Raw genomic sequence first — 9970 nt, 5'->3', positions numbered from 1 at the left:
CTTATTAACTGAAGTTTGGTGGAACGGACATTATAACTATACTTTCCACCATATGAAGAATTATTGCTTAATTTGGACATGATTTCGACTCGCAAAATAATAAACTTATAGCATAAATGTGGTAGTTGGGGGTATAATCCAAACAATGAATAATACAAACAATAAAATAGTCTCGAAAAGCACTGGAAATTTGATTGACAATAGGCATGCACACGGTAAATGTAAAGGTCAAATTTCAGGCGACGAATGGAAACTGGGTGTTTGGAATACTAGGGGGGGTGAATTATCTCAAAGGAAAAGAATTACGAAAAATTATAAGTAAGGAAAGCAGATATTTTATGTGTGTGTGGAGTAGATAATGATGTACTAGGTAGGCAAGTAGTAGGTCTGATTTTGAATAAAAGAGCGAAGCAGCACCTCGGAGATCAAGATTTTTTATCTCCCAGACTGCTGTGGGCTAGAATGAAAGTAGGAATCAAGAGATTGATTATCATAGCGTGCTACGCCCCAGTTGATAGTGATCCCAGAGAAGTAAAAGACGCTTTCTGAGACACTTTAAATGACACAATAAATATTGGCGATCATGGTGAATGAATACTTTTGCTAGGAGATATGAATGGATGCGTGGGCACCGAAAATCAGGGTACAGAAAGAGTGCTAGATAATTTTGTGGATCCAAGAACAAACTATAAATAGGATAAATTAGTTGGCCTATGCTTAGAAAAGGCCCTGTTTATTACAACTACTTGGTTTATGCATAAAATGATCCAAATGTACACTTGGTCTAAAGGAAATGGTCACATTATAATTAACTTTGTTGTTGCGAATGAAAGACCAAGAGAGCTAGTCGAAGATATAAGGGTCATGAGGGGTTCTGAATGCAATGCCCAGTATAACCTTCTGGTCTCCAAAATGAACCTAGGTTAGAAACAAACGCGAATCAAAATTAAGAACCTACAGAAACCGGGTATACGAATAGATTTTCAAAATAAGATAAACGAAAGCATGGAATAAGTTCCAGGATATAATTATTACATGTGCGATGGAAGTGTATGTTATCACGATTGTAGGAAGAATGTCTGGTGATGCATGGTGGAATGATGAAATTCAGCCTGCCCAAAAAGCAAACAAAAAACCAAGGGTACAGGAGAACTTTCAACATCGCAGGTCTTAGGGACGAGGAAAGAAATAGAATTATAAATGATTACAGACACAAAAAGAGAATATTCAAACGATTAATTAAGGAAAGTAAAGATAAAATTAGAGCAGAAGAAGAGAAGAAAATACAAAACGACTTTGAAGGAAGCAAGAAATTGCTTTATAAAAAAATGAAGGGAAACAAAAGTACAGAATTTGTCAACATGAGAAATAGTAAAGTCGGTGTCACTGAGGTTAGAGTTGTAATTAAGAACTTGAAAAACGGTAAGGCTGCCGGAGTAGACAGTATTAACGCTGAAATGCTTAAACGCGATGTCGAGTACATACCACATAGACTGTGCGAATTCATAAATGTATGTATCGAGATGGGTGAAGTCCCAGATGATTGGAAAAAAGTGATCATCATACCCATAGCCAAAAGAAAGGGAGTTAAAAACGACTGCAATAATTACAGAGGGATCAGCTTATCAAGTACTGTAAGTAAAATATACTCAAAAATACTTATTCGTAGGCTAATGAAAATAACAGAAGAAAAGATTTGGGAAGTCCATAGTGGGTTTGTGCCCGGAAGATCATGTAAGGATCAAATATTTAGCTTAAGATAAATCACAGGAAAAAGTTGGAGTAAGAAAATATTCTCTGTGCATTTGTTGACCTAGAAAAAAATTTTGACAAGGTATTTAGAAGTACACATTGGGAAGTCCTAGAAAGATTACGAAGTCAATGTATAACTCCTACAAGCTATAAAAACAATAAATACGGGTAGCAAAGCGAGTGTGAGGGTAAACGGGAAATTTAGTGACTGTTTCGATATTATGCAAGGTGTTAGACAAGGATGCGTTATGTTCATGGCTATTTATATTAATCATGGACAAGTATTTAAGAATGGCTCTTTTAGAGGAAAAAGGTGTGGATCTCGAAACAGTAAGGGTACGTGGATTAGCGTTCGCAGATGACAAAGTTGTTATCGCAGTAATTTGAAGACTTGCAAAGAATGTTGAATAAACTAAATGCAAGCATGAAGAGCATGGGCATCAACATTAACGCAAATAAAACTAAAACTATGGTCTTCAAAGGAAAGGGTGATATAATAATACACAACATTGTATTAAATTATGAGAGAATTGAACAAGTCGATGAATTCGTATACCTTGGTAGCTTACTAACGAGGGAAGAAAAGATAGATGAAGAGTTACATAGGCGCTTGTTAGCAATATTCAGGGAAACTAGAACATAGAAACAAACACAGCATTTGTGAATGAAGAACAATATAATTGCAGATAAAAAGATACAAAAGGTCTTGCACAATGGTTATGAACACATTTAAATTAACAAATCCAACACTTCCCCTTGAGACAACCTCTGGATGAACAATTTACACTTTAGATAGTCCTAGTAAATGAAGACATTGTTCATGTTTAGGCCTGGGTAAAGCCTTGGCCAGAATCTGGAACATCAAATCCAACGAAACCCTCGCCTGCCAAAGAATTTTCTTCAAACTAGCCACCCTCATCGTTGGGAATCACTTGCACATCCTCCATGACCGGATGATCGGAGTTTTGATTGTTGCAGAGATCAACTTTGAAAACGGGTTCGTCGCATTCTGTTTCGTCAGAATCACTTGATGATTTTTGCTGAAGAAATTATTTCGGACAAAAATCCTTGACACCCTCGGTCGAACGGATCGGAGTTTCCTCCAAGAAAATGACATCTCTAGATGTTGTCACCTTCCTTTTATCCTTCAGCCAAACACGGTATGCCTTGGATTCCGCGCTGTAACCCAGGAAAATTCCTTCTTCTGCTCGCGGCTCGATTTTTCCTAAACTTGGTGATCTGTCCTTTACTAAAACTTCACTACCGAAGCGTCTGCCTGACGCCTCTCATTGCCTGACGAAGAGATTGAACATTCAAATGTCCCAGCCTGATATGCCAATCTTCAAGGGAATTTTTCTTCGGCTTCCTAGCCGCGGCGACTGCTTCGGAAATTTTCTTACACTCGGAGACGTCTGGATCTCGAAAATAATATAATTCCTTTTCACGTTTCGCAGTAAACAACACTTTCTCGTCTTGATCAACTATCTCGGCCTTGGTGCTTGTAAAAATTACATTATAACCTTTATCAGTAATTTTTTCGACCGAGGCAAGGTTTGTACGTAAATCCGCGACGTACAAGGCGTTGCGAGATTTTACCGCTTTTCTGGTGCCGTTGACTTCCTTCACAGATGAGGCGATACCTTTTTCCAGTATTTCCGTAGTTGCACTACTGACTAGATTAAGTTTTCCCCGATTATAATTTTTATTCATTTCCGCGAACAATTCGATGTCGTTGCACATATGAGATGTACTACCGCTATCGAGACACCAACCATTAACTTTCGCACCATTTCCGATTTTAAATTTTTGTCTGTTGACACATCCAACACTGTGAACATAGACAAATCTTCTTCGGAATATTTAGCGCTTGAAGTTTGTTCTGTTGGCTTTTTCGCTTTCTTGCCATTTTTCGCCCGATGACCAACTTTATCACACTTAAAACACTTCATCTTAGAATCCTTCTTTGTTGGGTCACCTTTTCTGTTTCCCCACTTTTTCGCGGCCATCGCGTGTTGAACCGGATTGCGATTTGTCTCGTTACGCGCCTCGAATTCTTCTGCGACCTTGATTCTAAAGGTTTCTTTTCGTGACTATTGCTACGTTTTTAGAACGAGTCGTGGGTGTGGGCACCAAACCACTTTTGAAGTTACAGTAGTGTTAATTTTCAGGTAGTAAATCAATTTATCTTATAGAAACATTATACACAATCTCCTTGAACTATATTTTCCTTATTTAAAGAAGGTAAATAATTTTGTTTAAGCATTTAAAAAACGGTATCAGGTGAAGCAAGGTCACAAAAGGTTCTTCAATATGCCATTCGATATGTCTCAAAAGAGGCGAACAAATACATAATATAAAGTACAATATATTTTTTTAATTTATAAATCATTATTGCTACATCAACAGGGTTGATGGAAATTTCACCTGAATAACCACTTAGAGCTGCAAATCACCCGAATTTCATAATCATAGCTCTTTTATTTTTCGAGGCATGGTAATCAGAAAACATTTAATTACACACGGACAGTTTAAAAAAATTGCATTTTCTACTTCCCGGGGTCGAATTAAATTTAAATGTATAAAAAATCTTTTTAATGAAGTCTCTACAAACATCCTCCATGAAGAAGCAATTAACGAATAAACTGCCAAAATTTGGACCTTCTTATTTAGCAAGAACATCAAAATATACATTATTTCAAAATTTTCCTATTTGTGGGCCTCAGTAGATATGGTATCTCCAAGCGGATCAGTTCCTCCAAGGTGATTAAGTGGATCACTTAAGCGACGTGAGAGGGTCTGTTCTATTTTCATAATTGGAATTTAATAATAAAAGCTACAGGCGAATATTTATACTTATATGCCCCTGACTCAAAAGTGGACAGCCAGTTAGAGCTAAGGGATGATTCACGAAATCACTTGATCATAAGATCGATTGCGCGCGCCATCAGTCAATAAGCGGGGAAAGCATGGGACCAATGCACTTTGTATATTGATCCCGACATCGGCACCAGGTCTTCTTCTTCCAAGAGCTTCACCGAGGAGTGACGTGATTGGTTAATTGCTCCTCCATTCAAGGAAAACTGTAAATGAACACCGTTTCTAATTGTGAATTGACGTCATACTAATTTGATTCAAGGAGAGCTCCTCTTCTGTGATTTTCCTTCTTGTCTTTAAGAAATTATCCTCCATTCATTTTGGAATTTGCAAAATTAACGTGAGTTTTTTGGGATTTTCAACAAACAAATAAAATTTAATGTGTGCGATGTTAGTAACGACACTGCACTCCATCTAACGACGGAGACCTTATTGTGCCTGATTGCATTTTTGATGGTGGATTAAAGAAAATTGTGGGAAATTTTGAAAAATCAACTGTAAAATTACACTGCACTGCATACAACGATAGAGACCTTGTTGTGAATGATTACATTTTTGATTGTGGATTGAATAAAATTGTGGGAATCTTGTAAAATCAATTATACAAACGTGTGGGATGATTGTAACGACTCTGCACTCCATTTAACAATGGATACCTTTTTGTGCATTATCACACTCTAAATTTTGAATGAACAAAGTGTGAATTACTTTACTTCCTTTAAAATCTTAATGGAGTAGATTATTTGAAATGTAAATCTAAAACTGGAGCGATACTCGTAACGACTTTGCACTTGATTTAAATGTTAAGACTTCGTTGTGCGAGTAAAGTTTAGGCGCATTAATACAAAAAATCTAAAAATATGGAGAATCAGAAAAATCAGTAGCCAAATTTAAATAAAATAAAATTGTACTTTCTCGTAACGACCTTGCACCTTATTTAAACATGAGGACCTTGTTGTGCGATGAAACATACAAAAAAATAAACATTTCAATTATGTAAAATAATGTCAAATAGATCTTATGGGAGAGGTCTATCGCTAAATTGCGCTATTATCTCTTCATCCGGTGAATCCACAATCCATGATTTTTGTTGTTTTATTTATTATGATTTAAAATTTCAGTAGGAAATTTTAGTATCAGAGCAAGTTTTAGTTTCAGTCCTTGTGAAGAGAACCATGCAAATAAAACTTTCATTGTATCAATATTTGACACCGTGAGAGACGTTTGAAAAAAAAATTCGAGGAGAGATGGATTAGGAATAAAAAAATAGTGATACCATCATATTTAGTACAAATATTGACTAAGAATCATAAATTTGTTTATTTTCAAGTGTTTTGAATAAAATGAAGAAGTAAAAAGTAAGATGAAAATTAGAAAGTAAGAAAGGTACCCGGGCCCTTTCAACTTAAGTACGACCCTGCACACCAAAATTGTTCGGGCCCTGCACATAACCTTCAAAATTGTCACTTCAAATGACGGCAATAAGTCGCTTAGTAATAATAAACAAAGTATAATAACGTTTGTAACTGATCCATATCTCCTCGAAAAATATGATCCATCTTTCCTCGAATGTCAAAAAATAGTAAGGGTGTTTGAGAAATAAAAAATTTTTTTAAAGAATTACCGGCGATGCCTTCTTATCTGGCAAAAATAGCCCACAGATCGATGTACGTATAGCTTTTCGCAGAAATCACTATCACTGAACGATAAACGAATTGTTTTTCACTCACAGTAAAAATTTCCGTCTATTTTTCGAGCAGGTCAAAAAAAGAATCTGTTGTAGCTATGCAACGAAACGTCGCAATGACGCGGAAAATCGAGCATTCGAACAGGGCTGATATGCAGATTTTCTCCACTAAAAAATTGATTTTTTCTTTCATTATAATCAGTATTAATTTAATTGTGATAGTTAACCAACAAAGTAATCAACAATTGTACATTTGATTATCATAAATAATTTTGTAAACAATTATTAAATTTTTTCTTAAGGCCATGTCATACTATCAAAAAAATGTGACGTTCACACTGTGCTCAAAGAGACAAACACATTTCATAAGTGCTCTTACGACAACAAAATACTTGAGTGACTTTCAGACATTCGCAAGTGGTAATTAAGAAACATTACAGTAAATTTTCAAAGTTTACTTTCAAAAATCATCATTTCCAAGACGACCGCTGCTTTAGAGTCGAAATTGTAAAGCAATACAGCATCAAAGAGAAAAGTGTAACATCGGAGTCAGTTCCAGTATCTGAAATCAATTCTAGTACCCGGAATTATCTAAGTTCCAGAAAGCTTGCAATCATCGTCCCAAACGACTTATATGTAGTATTAGCACAACTTCTAACGACGTATCGCAATTTTCTTTTTAAATTAAGGTGAATCAGATAGTTTAAATTATAATATAAATATATCCTTTTTCCGGTTGATTTTTCAAAAAGTCCTTTCACTGGTTCTTTTGAATGAAATATGCCTGGATCTAAAATTAAAACTGGTTTTAACTCCGTTATCAGTAACCACTGACAAGAAGGATACAGATACTAAGTCAGAAAGTTCCTCCTTCGAAAATCGTTTCCACTCAATCAGTGAGTTAACTAACAAAACGAAAAAAAGATCAGTTTCAGTGGCTTCCCCTTCATCCCACCAAGCGAGTATAGCGTTGGAAGCACATGGCAATCTCTGTTAATCACGCAAAAATTCTTTTCAACCGTTCTCTCCTTTTGAACAGCCAAAAATCCAAAAGCCTACTTCTCATGGCACTATTTAAAAGTCTATTTAAAGGATAAAGCCGCGGAAAATCTTGTGTCGCTCGAAACGACGAATACAAATTATCCAGTCGCATAGGAAATCTTAGAAACTCAGTACAATAATCGAAAAGATATAGGTGATAGCCATGTTCGATCTTTGTCTCGACACGGAATAGACGTACCTCCTATTAAAGACATAAGGGCGTTTCTCCAACATCTATTCATTGAAGGGTCAAAATTGGTAAGAAAACACATTTCAGCTCAAAATCAAGCTCATTTTTCTAAAAATCCATCTTTTAAAACAACTTTAAGCACTTTCAATCGTATAACACAACAACACTAGTTCAGAATGAAAATACCAGCTAAATTTCGTGTCCTATTTGCTCAGAAATCTATCTGCCTCTTTCATGTTCCTTATTGAAAAGTATGTCTACTCAAGATAGATATATCCAAGTCATTGTGTGATAATTTCATAAAGGACTTTCAACGACGCATCAATTGTCATTCAAGGCCATGTGTGAACATACTCCCTTCTGTTCGAACAAACACAACGGTTGTCTTAGCAAACGCTATTGTAGATATTTCAAATTCAAACGGTGAATTAATCTTGTCGGGTACTTTGGGTCCAGTACAATTTAATTACGTAAAAATGGTCCCCGTCACTAGATCTCACCCTCGAAAACGAGAAGACATGAAACTCAAGGGCGTATAAATAAGCTTCACCCGTATTTGAAGCACGTTACCACCTACAAACCGTAAGCCCATGAAGTCTAAACAGAAACCATAAGCCCACTATTCCCAATCCCACAAACCTCCAACCTGCAAGCTCTAAACCCCCAAATCCTAAACTCACAAACATAACACAACCTTAAATATAACCCAAAATCGCGATTTTTGCACTTTTAGGTTAGGATATCTCATAAACCAGAGCTAATTGAGCAATTTGGACCTCAGATTCGAATTCAGCGCAAAAAACATTCGAAAAAGTATACTCTGGTTTCTGGGTTAAAATCCTGTCGGCTGTCAGTTCTTGATGGCTCTACAAGGACAAATACAGAAGCTTTGTTAAAAGATTCACTATTCTAAAAATCAGGTGCATCTTCTTAATAATACTAAGTTTGGCCATTGTATACTCATTCAAAATGCAGTTCAGATTTAGGCTCATGGATTCTGCGACGCGGACAAGAAGGCCTATTGAGCCTGGGTGTATGTACGATCAACTGATCCACAAGGGAAGCATCGAATCAGCCTGATCTGCTCAAAATATAGAGTTGTCCATTTTACAGGTTACTACAACACCCCGGTTGGAGCTCTGTGTGGCAAACCTACTTGTTAAATTTTTCTAGTCTTACCTCTCGAGCTCTTCCATTTCAAATAGACAAGGCATACTTCTGGCTGGATTCCACAATTTTGTGGTACATCTTTATTTTTTTTAAAGTTGTGTCTTTTGACTTTTTCGCAATAAACGGAAAAAACGGTGTTATACTGTAAAGAAAATTTAGCAACATTTTTTACTTTTTCTCGTTCCGAAACATGAATTTATGAATATTTTGACCACAATTTTGGGAGAGTTGTCCACTAAACTATTCCAAACATGACAAAATATCGAAAACGAATAATTTCTGTTATGGGAAAGTTATCAACTTTTTCATCGAGCATAATCTAAACAGGGTTAGAAAATTTTCGATCGCTTCAAAAATTCTTTCTTTGCCAAAGTTGTAGCTCGAAGGTAAGCCTTCTTTATTTTCCTATGATTACTAGTATCTAATTCGGAAAATTGAGATAATTTACATTTCTTACGAGCCTTTTAATTTACAACACATTATATCATTATATGCCCTCAACGCTTTTTCCCAAGGAGTCAGCATAACAAAACGCGTGATTTACTACACTTTTACCCTGATGGCCTATAAAAATGAACTGTACTGGAGTACTATTCTCACATCTGCCACTTGAAATTGCTACAAGCAACTTTGAGGTGATAGGAGTGGAAAATAAAGGGGTTGCTGTGCGGGGTAGTCACTTATGGTAGCGTGCCATGAAATTGTTGATAAATGGCGGTAGTCACAGCAAAAAATTGGGGGGGGGGGGGGGGGGGCGGAAAAAGGACATGTAAATATGTGATGAAATGGCAGGTTGCTTACTTTACTTTTCCAACAGGCAACTGGTGGAAAGAGGGAGGTAACCTTCTTTCTGTATTTTACCACCAGAGGGTAGTGGAAAAAGAGGATGAAAAACCGCTTGCTGTATTTTACAAGCAAGCGGTGGATGGAAGTCGGAGGCAATCCACTTGTTGTCTTTTGCCCGCAAGCGGTGGGTGAAAAGCGGGTGAGAAACCGTTTTCTTCATTTGATCAGCAGGCGGTGGGAAGCAATCCTCTTAATGTATTTTACAAGCAGGTGGTAGGTGGAAAGGGGAGATGAAAAACAACTTGCTGTATTTTACCAGCAGGCGGTGGTTCAAAAAGTTGGTGGAAACCCACTTGCAGTATTTTACCAGCAGGGGGGAAGAGGGTGAAAATGGAGTTGAGACAGCTTGCTGTATTTGACCAGCTGTCGGTGGGTGTAAAAGGGGGAGGAAATCCACTTGCTGTATATTA

The 9970-nt window shown here is 36.7% G+C and overlaps 1 protein-coding gene across 7 annotated transcripts in view; it reads right to left on the bottom strand.

The window, feature by feature from the left end:
• Positions 1-9970, bottom strand: part of LOC117170577 (CCR4-NOT transcription complex subunit 4) — a 424579-nt gene that overhangs the window by 333948 nt on the left and 80661 nt on the right. The window lies entirely within an intron of this gene.

Source organism: Belonocnema kinseyi, chromosome 4 (assembly GCF_010883055.1).
Source record: "Belonocnema kinseyi isolate 2016_QV_RU_SX_M_011 chromosome 4, B_treatae_v1, whole genome shotgun sequence".
In the NCBI taxonomy this organism is placed as follows: Eukaryota; Metazoa; Arthropoda; class Insecta; order Hymenoptera; family Cynipidae; genus Belonocnema; species Belonocnema kinseyi.
Note: the sequence above shows the minus strand (reverse complement) of the source record. Positions and strands in the feature narration are given on the sequence as shown.